This window comes from Puma concolor, chromosome F2, assembly GCF_028749965.1.
Source record: "Puma concolor isolate L17-30 chromosome F2, mPumCon1.1.hap2, whole genome shotgun sequence".
NCBI lineage: Eukaryota > Metazoa > Chordata > Mammalia > Carnivora > Felidae > Puma > Puma concolor.
The window spans coordinates 30,500,089-30,515,150 of record NC_141684.1 but is presented as its reverse complement, the minus strand read 5'-3'; positions in this window follow the sequence as shown (position 1 = coordinate 30,515,150).

The window sequence follows — 15,062 nt, the reverse complement described above, 5'->3', positions numbered from 1 at the left end:
TATTTATTCATTCATCCATCAAATATTTATGGAGGGGCACCTGGGTAGCTCAATCAGTAAGCGTCTGACTCTTGATTTTGGCTCAAAAATGACATGGCTCATGTCATGTTCTCATGGTTTGTGACTTTGAGCCCCACATCAAGCTCCATACTGACAGTGCAGAGCCTGCTTGGGATTCTCTCTCTCTCCCTGCCCCTCCCCTGCTTGTGCTCGCTCTCTCTCTCTCTCTCTCTCTCTCTCTCAAAATAAATAAATAAACTTAAAAAAATATTTATGGGGTGCCCATGCTAGGGGATGGATATATGGAGAAAAATAGGACATGGTATCTGCCTTCAAGGAACTGACAAACTACCCAGGGAGTCTGACATACAAACTAAGTTAATATGGGTATAGGAATCTGTTAAGTGCAAAGAGGCAAACTGTCATTGGGTTGTTTTCAAAATCAGTTCTCAAACTTACAGGGCTGCCCAATCTTCCACCAAGCTCCCACGACCAGCTCCCCCACCCACCTACTCTTCATATCACATATGCTCATTACTGCACTGCACGTACTAAAGGAGGTGGATGTGTTTCCTGGCTGCTTCATGCCCATTAAACTCGGTTACTCTACCAAACTGTGCATTTCAGGAAGTCAGTTATACAGTCCAACTTAAAACAGAAATCTTGTTGCTCTTACTTTTCTCATCCTGATTTCTCCCTTATCCTTTAATATTCACTTCTCATATATAGGTAGAACATAGCAAAATGCCTGGCATGACTTCTAGCTACTAGAAACTAACGGAATGAAATTCAGTCTCTCTCTAAAAAAGCAATGCTTTTAAGATGTTCCACCTTAAACCTTAAAATGTAAATAGGTATTCAAATACACTAGGACTTAAGAATGGCATTAAAATAGAAGGGTTTTCAGATGTTTTGGAATTATTCTCTCTCTGCAATTTACAGATGAGTTTGGGGGTCTCTATGTAGTTGAAAATCAACAAATCAAGAGTTTTTACTATCACCTAGAATATATTATTAGCTATGGCTAAGGAATAGGTGGTGTTCATTGAGCACCTTTTATGTTTCAGGAACTGTGTTAAAGGATTTATGCTGCCTAACTTAATAATTTAATTGTCACAATTCATAGGTAGTGTTACCACATTTCCAAATGAGAAAACAGACTTGAGGAAATTGAGTAACCTATGCAAAATCACACACTAGTCAGTGGCAAAGACCACATGCTTGGCCCTTGCTTCTCCCCATAAACCACACTGTTATTTTAAACCAGATACTGAGTAGATCCTTGCTCACTCAGTTATGATTTTACATGTATGGATCCCTTAGCTGCCACCTGATCTTTATGCCAAAGAAGTAAAGAATGCCGAAGAACAAATAACAACTTCAAATTCAGTTGTATCTGACCAGTTTTTCCTAACCAGGCTACATGGTCACGGCAGAGACAATGGGCAAAATGCTTATGAGCTGTTTTCTCTGGTAATAAGCAGCACCTGGTAACAAGTATAATCATAAGATAATAATGGTTATTCTCTTATAACTTACTGCAGGAGTAAACTGGCATCACTAAGACTGAAGATGGATACATTTGATATATACCCATTTTACAATGCAAACAGACAACTTGTCATTGGTTGTTATCAATATCAATCATCAATGCTTCAGTGCAGCTCAGCCTCTCCACAAACTCCCTTGGCCCAGCTGCCTACCTACTCCAACCCACTACACATGGTACATCTATTAAAGTAGTGCATGTACTAAAGTAGTGACATATCTGTTATATGTTCTACACCCGGTAAGCACCATTATCCTGTCAAATTGTGTGTTAAAAGAAGCCAGTCATATACCACCTTCTTAGGTGCTCAGATCTACATTGAATCACATAGATTCTATAGCCAACCAGAAGGCTGAAGAGGGTCTGGTATGGACAGATTCTGTCCCACCCATTTTCTAGAACCCTAATGAGATAGGACCTGGATATCCCTAATGCAACCACAGAAGGAAGTAGGGAAGTAAATACCAGGCCTTAATTTTCAGTGTGAAAAGGCTCAGCTGGAAAAAAAAAAAAAAAAAAAAAAAGTCAAGACAAGAGTAGATCCTGGCCCTTTCCAGTACACAACTCAAGCTTTTTTTTTCAGATCTAAAAACCCTTCCATTCAAGTTTACTTCACTCTTCCCCCTGTAACATATGCCCATTGATTTGCACTACTTGGAATAAATATAGTCCCATGATGAGCTCTTGTCTGGGATTCTCCCTGAAGGAGCCCATGGTGAAGCACACTGCTTCCTGCCTAGTGTGCCCACACTTGCCATTGGACATTCTGCTTCCAAACTCTGCTGACCTGTGATGGTGAGACAGACTTTAACTGAAATATTCCCCTGACCCATTCTAGACCCCACCCCATCCTTTGTTCTCAGCCTAGACCCTCAAAATTAAATTTTTCCAGGATATCTGTCATTTACTTTGTGAAACAATTCTACTATCTTAAAAAGGGACAGTTGTAACCCCTTAATATACTCTTTTTATTAGAGTATATTAATACTGCAATGGATCTAGCAAAAATTCATGAAAGTTCATAAGATACAGATAGTCTTCTTTTAAACTTTATGTACAACTTCTTTATTCTTGTATTCTTCTGCTCATTTCAGTTGAGAATGGGATGATTCTATGATACATGTGTTCATGCCACCATTTTCCCCTGGAGTCTTTGAGATTTCTTCTATATTTCCTTGCTTAGAAAGCCATACCCAGCCCACTTCCCACCTTTCTGGAATTTTTATTAAAATATCAGTTTCCAGACTCCTGAGTGGCTCAGTCAGTTAAGTGTCCGACTCTTGATTTCAGCTCGGGTCATGATCTCATGGTTGTGAGATTGAGCCTTATGTTGGGATCTGAACTGGGCATGGAGCCTGCTTATGATATTCTCTCCCTCTCAGTCTCTCTCTCTCTCTCTCTCTCTCCCTCCTTCCCTCCCTCCCTCCATCTCTCTTTGCATTTCCCCAACTCATGCTCTCTCTCTCTCTCAAAAAAAAATGAATTTCCATTAATTGCGATTTTGCTCAAAGAGGGACTTGTATTCCAGAAAACACTATTTAGAATTACAGGGGATTTAAATATTCAATATAATAAATTTCCCAATTTAAAACCAAAATTGTCCTTTGGTGCCTGGGTAGCTTAGTCAATTGAGTGTCCAACTCTTGATTTCTGCTCAGGTCATTATTTCATGGCTTGTGGGATCAAGCCCTGTGTCCTGCTTGGGCTGACTGTGCCAAGCCTGCTTGGAATTCTTTCTCTGCCTCTCTCTCTGCCCCTCCCCTAATCACAACCTCTCTCTCTCTCTCTCTCTCTCTCTCTCTCTCTCTCTCTTTCTCTCTCTCTCTAATAAATAAATAAACAAAAAAATAAACTTTTTTTAAAAATGCCTTGAAGGTTTTAAATCTACCTGAATGATTCTTTTATTCTATCTATAAATCTAGTAAGTTTTATGTAAAACAACAATAATTTTCAGGAGAACCTTTAATTAATGTCTGGTCAAATAATGTAGAATAGACCAAATTTTTGAACAATTTAATTTATGCACTTGAGTTTCTTAAGCATTGTAAACTGCATTTTAAATTAGTGTATCTTATTTTCTTTTAAGTGCTTGACCAGGCAGGTGCACAGTGCTTCTAAACAAATCCTTCCTAGCATTTATAGGACTCCTTTTAGTTTATCTCAAATTCTTTTAAATATTTCAATTGTCTTTTAGAATTTAGGCAAATTATCTTCACAACTTTCAGCTTAAAATAACAAACCTAGGGGCTCCTGGGTGGCTCAGTCGGTTAAGCAGCCGACTTCGGTTTGGGTCATGATCTCGCGGTCCGTGAGTTCGAGCCCGCATCAGGCTCTGTGCTGACAGCTCAGAGCCTGGAGCCTGTTTCAGATTCTGTGTCTCCCTCTCCCTGACCCTCCCTCGTTCATGCTTTGTCTCTCTCTGTCTCAAAAATAAATAAACGTTAAAAAAAAATAATAAAAAACACAAAAATTAAAAAAAAAAACCTAGTATCTTTTTTTTTTAATTTTTTTTTTCAACGTTTATTTATTTTTTTTGGGACAGAGAGAGACATAGCATGAACGGGGGAGGGGCAGAGAGAGAGGGAGACACAGAATGGGAAACAGGCTCCAGGCTCTGAGCCATCAGCCCAGAGCCTGACGCGAGGCTCGAACTCACGGACCGCGAGATCGTGACCTGGCTGAAGTCGACGCTTAACCGACTGCGCCACCCAGGCGCCCCTCCTAGTATCTTTTAAAGTTGGAATCTCAGAGTTAATCCCTCAAATTCTCTAACATTTCAAAGTCTCTTTAACACAACAAACTATATAACAGCATACATAGATTATTCTGAGTTAACACAAAATGAATTAAACCATGGGTTTGATTTCCTCATCACCTGAATAATATAATTAATAAGATTAACTCAAGAGCTACATATCAAACTCCAGACTTCCAAGCGAAATGTATATTCTTTATTAAAAAGCAGTGGAACACTGGAAAAACTGACCATTTTTTAGGCCACAAAGAAATCCTCAATAAGTTCTACAAAATGGAATCAAATAGGCCATGTTATGGGGCCAAAATATAGTGAAATTCAAAATGAAAAAAAAAGACAAAAGAAAAAACCATTGATTTAAAAATTTTAAGGAGGAGAGAGGGAAGATGGCGGCATAGGAGGACGCTGGGCTCACCGCGCGTCCTGCTGATCACTTAGATTCTACCTACACCTGCCTAAATAACCCAGAAAACCGCCAGAGGATTAGCAGAACGGAGTCGCCAGAGCCAAGCGCAGACGAGAGGCCCACAGAAGAGGGTAGGAAGGGCGGCGAGGCGGTGCGTGCTCCACGGACTGGCGGGAGGGAGCCAGGGCGGAGGGGCGGCTCGCCGGCCAAGCAGAGCCCCCGAGTCTGGCTTGCAAAAAGCGGAGGGGCCTGACGGACTGTGTTCCCACAGCAAGCGCGACTTAGCGTCTGGGAGGTCATAAGTTAACAGCTCTGCTCAGAAAGTGGGAAGGCTGGAGGACAAAGGGAAGGAGAGCTGCTGAGCCCCCTGACAACAGAGCTCAGTTTGGTGGGGAACAAAGGCGCTCGCCAGCGCCATCTCCCCCGCCCATCCCCCAGCCAAAATCCCAAAGAGAACCAGTTCCTGCCAGGGAACTTGCTCGCTCCGCGCAAACACCCAACTCTGCGCTTCTGCGGAGCCAAACCTCCCAAACCTCCGGCAGCGGATCTGACTCCCTCCTGCTGCCACAGGGCCCCTCCTGAAGTGGATCACCTAAGGAGAAGCGAGCTAAGCCTGCCCCTCCTGCCCCTGTGCACCTTGCCTACGCACCCCAGCTAGGACACCAGATCCCCAGCATCACAAGCCTGGCAGTGTGCAAGTAGCCCAGACAGGCCACCCCACCCCACAGTGAATCCCGCCCCTAGGAGAGGGGAAGAGAAGGCACGCACCAGTCTGACTGTGGCCCCAGCGGTGGGCTGGGGGCGGACATCAGGTCTGACTGCGGCTCCACCCACCAACTCCAGTTATACACCACAGCACAGGGGAAGTGCCCTGCAGGTCCTCACCACGCCAGGGACTATCCAAAATGACCAAGCGGAAGAATTCCCCTCAGAAGAATCTCCAGGAAATAACAACAGCTAATGAGCTGATCAAAAAGGATTTAAATAATATAACAGAAAGTGAATTTAGAATAATAGTCATAAAATTAATCGCTGGGTTTGAAAACAGTATAGCTGACAGCAGAGAATCTCTTGCTACAGAGATCAAGGGACTAAGGAACAGTCACGAGGAGCTGAAAAACGCTTTAAACGAAATGCATAACAAAATGGAAACCACCACGGCTCGGATGGAAGAGGCAGAGGAGAGAATAGGTGAACTAGAAGATAAAGTTATGGAAAAAGAGGAAGCTGAGAAAAAGAGAGATAAAAAAAATCCAGGAGTATGAGGGGAAAATTAGAGAACTAAGTGATACACTAAAAAGAAATAATATACGCATAATTGGTATCCCAGAGGAGGAAGAGAGAGGGAAAGGTGCTGAAGGGGTACTTGAAGAAATAATAGCTGAGAACTTCCCTGAACTGGGGAAGGAAAAAGGCATTGAAATCCAAGAGGCACAGAGAACTCCCTTCAGACGTAACTTGAATCGATCTTCTGCACGACATATCATAGTGAAACTGGCAAAATACAAGGATAAAGAGAAAATTCTGAAAGCAGCAAGGGGTAAACGTGCCCTCACATATAAAGGGAGACCTATAAGACTCGTGACTGATCTCTCTTTTGAAACTTGGCAGGCCAGAAAGAATTGGCACGAGATTTTCAGTGTGCTAGACAGAAAAAATATGCAGCCGAGAATCCTTTATCCAGCAAGTCTGTCATTTAGAATAGAAGGAGGGATAAAGGTCTTCCCAAACAAACAAAAACTGAAGGAATTTGTCACCACTAAACCAGCCCTCCAAGAGATCCTAAGGGGGACCCTGTGAGACAAAGTACCAGAGACATCACTACAAGCATAAAACATACAGACATCACAATGACTCTAAACCCATATCTTTCTATAATAACACTGAATGTAAATGGATTAAATGCGCCAACCAAAAGACATAGGGTATCAGAATGGATAAAAAAACAAGACCCATCTATTTGCTGTCTACAAGAGACTCATTTTAGACCTGAGGACACCTTTAGATTGAGAGTGAGGGGATGGAGAACTATTTATCATGCTACTGGAAGCCAAAAGAAAGCTGGAGTAGCCATCCTTATATCAGACAAACTAGACTTTAAATTAAAGGCTGTAACAAGAGATGAAGAAGGACATTATATAATAGTGACAGGGTCTATCCATCAGGAAGAGCTAACAATTATAAATGTCTATGCGCCGAATACTGGAGTGCCCAAATATATAAAACAATTACTCATAAACATAAGCAACCTTATTGAGAAGAATGTGGTAATTGCAGGGAACTTTAACACCCCACTTACAGAAATGGATAGATCATCTAGACACACGGTCAATAAAGAAACAAGGGCCCTGAATGAGACATTGGATCAGATGGACTTGACAGATATATTTAGAACTCTGCATCCCAAAGCAACAGAATATACTTTCTTCTCGAGTGCACATGGAACATTCTCCAAGATAGATCATATACTGGGTCACAAAACAGCCCTTCATAAGTTTACAAGAATTGAAATCATACCATGCATACTTTCAGACCACAATGCTATGAAGCTTGAAATCAACCACAGAAAAAAGTCTGGAAAACCTCCAAAAGCATGGAGGTTAAAGAACACCCTACTAACGAATGAGTGGGTCAACCAGGCAATTAGAGAAGAAATTAAAAAATATATGGAAACAAACGAAAATGAAAATACAACAATCCAAACGCTTTGGGACGCAGCGAAGGCAGTCCTGAGAGGAAAATACATTGCAATCCAGGCCTATCTCAAGAAACAAGAAAAATCCCAAATACAAAATCTAACAGCACACCTAAAGGAAATAGAAGCAGAACAGCAAAGGCAGCCTAAACCCAGCAGAAGAAGAGAAATAATAAAGATCAGAGCAGAAATAAACAATATAGAATCTAAAAAAACTGTAGAGCAGATCAACGAAACCAAGAGTTGGTTTTTTGAAAAAATAAACAAAATTGACAAACCTCTAGCCAGGCTTCTCAAAAAGAAAAGGGAGATGACCCAAATAGATAAAATCATGAAGGAAAATGGAATTATTACAACCAATCCCTCAGAGATACAAACAATTATCAGGGAATACTATGAAAAATTATATGCCAACAAATTGGACAACCTGGAAGAAATGGACAAATTCCTGACCACCCACACTCTTCCAAAACTCAATCAGGAGGAAATAGAAAGCTTGAACAGACCCATCACCAGCGAAGAAATTGAATCGGTTATCAAAAATCTCCCAACAAATAAGAGTCCAGGACCAGATGGCTTCCCAGGGGAGTTCTACCAGACGTTTAAAGCAGAGATAATACCTATCCTTCTCAAGCTATTCCAAGAAATAGAAAGGGAAGGAAAACTTCCAGACTCATTCTATGAAGCCAGTATTACTTTGATTCCTAAACCAGACAGAGACCCAGTAAAAAAAGAGAACTACAGGCCAATATCCCTGATGAATATGGATGCAAAAATTCTCAATAAGATACTAGCAAATCGAATTCAACGGCATATAAAAAGAATGATTCACCATGATCAAGTGGGATTCATTCCTGGGATGCAGGGCTGGTTCAACATTCGCAAATCAATCAATGTGATACATCACATTAACAAAAAAAGAGAGAAAAACCATATGATCCTGTCAATCGATGCAGAAAAGGCCTTTGACAAAATTCAGCACCCTTTCTTAATAAAAACCCTTGAGAAAGTCGGGATAGAAGGAACATACTTAAAGATCATAAAAGCCATTTATGAAAAGCCCACAGCTAACATCATCCTCAACGGGGAAAAACTGAGAGCTTTTTCCCTGAGATCAGGAACACGACAGGGATGCCCACTCTCACCGCTGTTGTTTAACATAGTGCTGGAAGTTCTAGCATCAGCAGACAACAAAAGGAAATCAAAGGCATCAAAATTGGCAAAGATGAAGTCAAGCTTTCGCTTTTTGCAGATGACATGATATTATACATGGAAAATCCGATAGACTCCACCAAAAGTCTGCTAGAACTGATACATGAATTCAGCAAAGTTGCAGGATACAAAATCAATGTACAGAAATCAGTTGCATTCTTATACGCTAACAATGAAGAAACAGAAAGACAAATAAAGAAACTGATCCCATTCACAATTGCACCAAGAAGCATCAAATACCTAGGAATAAATCTAACCAAAGATGTAAAGGATCTGTATGCTGAAAACTATAGAAAGCTTATGAAGGTAATTGAAGAAGATTTAAAGAAATGGAAAGACATTCCCTGCTCATGGATTGGAAGAATAAATATTGTCAAAATGTCAATACTACCCAAAGCTATCTACACATTCAATGCAATCCCAATCAAAATTGCACCAGCATTCTTCTCGAAACTAGAACAAGCAATCCTAAAATTCATATGGAACCACAAAAGGCCCCGAATAGCCAAAGTAATTTTGAAGAAGAAGACCAAAGCAGGAGGCATCACAATCCCAGACTTTAGCCTCTACTACAAAGCTGTCATCATCAAGACAGCATGGTATTGGCACAAAAACAGACACATAGACCAATGGAATAGAATAGAAACCCCAGAACTAGACCCACAAACGTATGGCCAACTCATCTTTGACAAAGCAGGAAAGAACCTCCAATGGAAAAAAGACAGTCTCTTTAACAAATGGCGCTGGGAGAACTGGACAGCAACATGCAGAAGGTTGAAACTAGACCACTTTCTCACACCATTCACAAAAATAAACTCAAAATGGATAAAGGACCTGAATGTGAGACAGGAAACCATCAAAACCTTAGAGGAGAAAGCAGGAAAAGACCTCTCTGACCTCAGCCGTAGCAATCTCTTCCTCGACACATCCCCAAAGGCAAGGGAATTAAAAGCAAAAGTGAATTACTGGGACCTTATGAAGATAAAAAGCTTCTGCACAGCAAAGGAAACAACCAACAAAACTAAAAGGCAACCAACGGAATGGGAAAAGATATTTGCAAATGACATATCGGACAAAGGGCTAGTATCCAAAATCTATAAAGAGCTCACCAAACTCCACACCCGAAAAGCAAATAACCCAGTGAAGAAATGGGCCGAAAACATGAATAGACACTTCTCTAAAGAAGACATCCGGATGGCCAACAGGCACATGAAAAGATGTTCAGCGTCGCTCCTTATCAGGGAAATACAAATCAAAACCACACTCAGGTATCACCTCACGCCAGTCAGAGTGGCCAAAATGAACAAATCAGGAGACTATAGATGCTGGAGAGAATGTGGAGAAACGGGAACCCTCTTGCACTGTTGGTGGGAATGCAAATTGGTGCAGCCGCTCTGGAAAGCAGTGTGGAGGTTCCTCAGAAAATTAAAAATAGACCTACCCTATGACCCAGCAATAGCACTGCTAGGAATTTATCCAAGGGACACAGGAGTACTGATGCATAGGGGCACTTGTACCCCAATGTTCATAGCAGCACTCTCAACAATAGCCAAATTATGGAAAGAGCCTAAATGTCCATCAACTGATGAATGGATAAAGAAATTGTGGTTTACATACACAATGGAATACTACGTGGCAATGAGAACAAATGAAATATGGCCTTTTGTAGCAACGTGGATGGAACTGGAGAGTGTGATGCTAAGTGAAATAAGCCATACAGAGAAAGACAGATACCATATGGTTTCACTCTTATGTGGATCCTGAGAAACTTAACAGGAACCCATGGGGGAGGGGAAGGAAAAAAAAAAAAAGAGGTTAGAGTGGGAGAGAGCCAAAGCATAAGAGACTGTTGAGAACTGAGAACAAACTAAGGGTTGATGGGGGGTGGGAGGGAGGAGAGGGTGGGTGATGGGTATTGAGGAGGGCACCTTTTGGGATGAGCACTGGGTGTTGTATGGAAACCAATTTGACAATAAATTTCATATATAAATAAAAAATAAATAAATAAATAAAACTTATGTTCAAAAAAAAATAAAAATAAAAATTTTAAATTACTTTTCTTAATAATAATTGAGTGATAAAAATCAAAATTGTAATAAAATAATATTTTAATAGCAATATTCAAAACCAACACTTAATCATCTGGCAATATTTCTTGCTGACTCCCCTTTTTATTTTCATTTAGCTCTTGATCAAGCTTTTTCATTCATCAATTACCTTAGTACCTGGCTGGTTATTTTCCTCTCTATCACTTATTTTCATCATTCTTAGTGAATGCAACTTCATATAAATAATTCATTTAATACCCAGGTGTTTCAGTTTTTTTTTACTTCCTCAATCGATTTCTTGGCTTCTTCCACAATTAATAAAAGGAAATTTTTTTCTAATTTGTATTGGAAATGCACTGCAAGAGTATCCTCATGGTATTATATCATTCATCCCATAATAAGTACTACACTAAAATATAGTTTAAATAGGTCCTATAAGGTTGCCTGACTCTATCTATCACTACCTAGTTATTATACCTATTTTAACACTGCCTGTGAAAGTACAATATTTTATTAGAAAAATAAAATGAAATAAAATACAGAAGTGTAACTGAAAAGACTCTTAGTGCAAATACATTAAAAACCTATAAGCCAAAGATCTTATTTCTCGCATCGCAATAAAACTACTTAAAAACACAAACTTCTCCAGCTTATACAATCTCTTATACAAGTCTACATTATTATATAGCTATTGGCTGATTGATGCAATTAGTATTTGCACATTAGTTGCACTTATTAACTAGATGCTTCTAACAGTGTCTAAGAACAGTGATGAAATACTGATAAAGGCATATAAGATCATACCCATCCACAAGGAGATAACTAATTGGAGAGAAAAGAATAGCAAAGATGAAAAGGTAAAAGAATAAATAACTGATTTATGACATGCTATTAACTTTAAGTGTATGGAGTACTAGGTATTATTAATCTGCACGTATCATTCACTAACCTTCTGTGAATTACCTAAAGAGGGGATTATTTTTCTTATACAAGAAAAAAAATATGGCTATAGATAAATCATGCAGGGCTGGTACAGTAGCTTCATGATGTTATCAACATCCCAGTCTACTTCTCCTTTTAACTTCCACCATCCTTAACATTTAGCTTTCATTCTTTTGATCTTTTTATAAACACAAGTTGATTGCTTCATGTGCAACTTCTAGTCCAGGTTCTAGAAAGATGAAAGAGATAAAACTCATAGGATTATATCAAGATGCAGAACAAGTATTTGACAAAATTCAACATCCTTTCATGATAAAACTCTCAACAAATTGAGTACAAAAGGACTGTAATAAAGGCTATATATGACAAGCCATAGCCAATATCATACTCAATGGTGAAAAGCTGCAAACTTTTTCTTTAAGATCAGGAATGAGACAAGAGTGCCCTTTCTCATCACTGCTTTTCAACATTTTACTGGAAGTTCTAACCAGAGCAATTAGGTAAGATAAATAAATAAAAGGCATCCAAATAATAAAGAAAGAAGCAAAACCTTTTCTGTCTGCAGATGACATGATCTTATAAATAGAAAATTCTGAAGATTCTACCAAAAAAACAAAACTGTTAAAGAGGAAAAATGGTTGCCAGGGAATTGGGGATAAGGAAAATAGATGTTGATAAAAGACTACAAGCTATAAGATGAATAAAGTCTGAGGATCTAATATATAACATGGTAACTACAATTGATAACTCTGTACTGTATAATTGAAACTTTCTAAGAGAGTAGAACTTAAATGTTGTCATCAAGAAAGAAAGAAGGAAAGAAAGAAAGAAAGAAAGAAAGAAAGAAAGAAAGAAAGAAAGAAGTGTAAAATTGAAGGAATCCTTTCACAATATACATATAGCATACATATACATATATCGAATCATCATGATGCACACTTTAAATATCTTACATTTTATTTGTTAATTATACTCAACAAAGCTGAAGAAAAACCTTTAGAACTAATAAGTGAATTTAGTTTCAGGATATTAAATAAATACACAAAAATCAGTTATATTTCTATACACTAATAATGAACTGTCTGAAAAAGAAATAAGGAAAACAATCCCATGCACAAACAACATCAAAAATAATAAAATACTTAGGAATAAATTTAACCAAGGAAGTGAAAGACTAGTACACTAAAAACTGTAAAACATTGATGAAAGAAAGAGTAGAAGGCATAAATAAATGGAAATATCTCTCATGCTTATAAATCAAAAGAATATTAATGTTGTTAAAATATCCATACTATCCAATACCATCTATAGATTCAATGTGATCTCTATCAAAATCCAATGACAATTTTTCACAGAAATACAAAAAACAATTCTAAAATTTGTATGGAAACACAGAAGACCCTGAATAGCCAAAGCAATCTTGAGAAAGAAGAACAAAGCTGGAGGCATCACACTTCCTGATTTCAAATGGTATGGTATGGTACTGGTATAAAGACTGACACACAGATCAGTGAAACAGAATGAGGAGCCTAGAAATAAACCCACACATATGCAGCCAACCAATATTTGACAAGGGAACCAAGACTACACATACAACTCAAAAGCAAAATAATAATAATAATTTGATTAAATATTGAACAAAGAACCTGAATAGACATTTTTCCAAAGAAGGCAAACAACCAACAGATACATAAAAAGATGTTCAATGTCACTAATCATCAGGGAAATGCAAATCAAAACCACAATTAGATAGCACTTTACCCATGTCAGGATGGCTATTATGAAAAAGACATAAGTATAGGCAAGGATGTGAGGTAAGGGGAATTCCAGTACACTGTTGTTGATAGGGATGTAAATCGGTGCAGTCATTACAGAAAACAATATGGAGTTTCCTCAAATAATTAAAAATATAACTACCATTTGATCCAGCAATTCTACTCCTGGGTAGAAGAATCTATCTTGAAGATATATATGCTCTTCAATATACATTAACACATTACTCACAATAGCTAAGACATGGAATCAACCTAAGTGTCTCTCCATTAGCAGATGAATGAATAAAGAAAATGTGATGTGCATGTATATATGCAATGGAATATTATTCAGCCATGAGAAAGAAGTAAATCCTGTCATTTGCAACAACATCGATGAACCTTGGACATTATGTTAAGTGAAATAAATCAGAAAGAAATATACTATATGATATCATTTACATATAGAATCTAAAAAAGCCAAACACACAGAAACAGAGAATGGATTTGTGGCTGGGATGGGGATTTGTGGCTGGGATGGGGAAATGGGGAGATGTTCATCAAATAAACAGACTTTCAGTTATAAAATGAATAAGCTCTGGGGATTTACAGCCTGGTGATTATAGGTTGATTATTGTATTGTATACTTGAAAGTTGCTAAGAAAGTAGATTTTATCTGTTCTCACTACACACACAAAAAAATAAAAATTACGTGAGGTAATGGATGTGTTAAGTAACCTTATTGGGGTAATCATTTTGCAATATACATGTAATCATCACATTGTACACCTTACTTACACGATGTGATATATCAGTTGTATCTCAATAAAGCAGGAGGAAAAAGATACAAGAAGCACTTAGGAGGAAAAGGTGGTGCCATGTCTGTATCACAAAAGCAATTTCTAGAAATTCTTTTCTGTCTCACTGGCAAGAATATTATCACTTGCTCCAAAAGAACTTCTCAGAACAAAATAGGGATTCTATTAAAGAAAAAGAAAGAGAGAGTGGATGCTAGGTAGATGAACCATTTGTTTCTGCAATACTGAGAGTAGAAAGAGGGGGAAAGTTCTTGAAAAGGGTCTCATGGAGAAAGTGAAACAAGAGCTTGATCTTTAAAAATGGCAGGAGCTGGATATCCAAACAAGACAGAAGGAGTGTACTCCAGTTTCTTGAATAGCATGAACAGAAGCAGATTTGAATGATTAGCCTGACATTTTCTGAGAAGAGAGTAAGGCAAAGACTGCTGGGAGCAGTGACAGAAGACTGAATTGGTGGAGTGATTTCAAGTTGTGGAGATCTTTGACAGGAAGGCTTTGGACTTGACATGAAGCATATTAAGGATCTACTGGAAGCTTTCAAGCAAGAGGAAGAATGTATTTAACTAATAGTTTAAGAAAACTTTTTGTGGTTGCAGAATGTGGTACAGATTAAAGTGGAAAGAGATTGGATCTGTTTGCTTGTGAAGTCACTGAATAGCATCCAAATGCTTTCACTGAAACAATTATGGTTGTTGCCCAGCTGAAAGTCTTAGAGTTACCCTAACACAAGTGTTTCCTGACTAATGGCTCACAAACTGGCAATCATCCATGACGTGCTTGCTAATCCTCCCAGAAAATGTGCTATTCGTTCTTAAGACTTCACTCACAGTCATTATACAAACAATATTGTCACTATATTTTTCAACATATGAGACATGCTCTACCT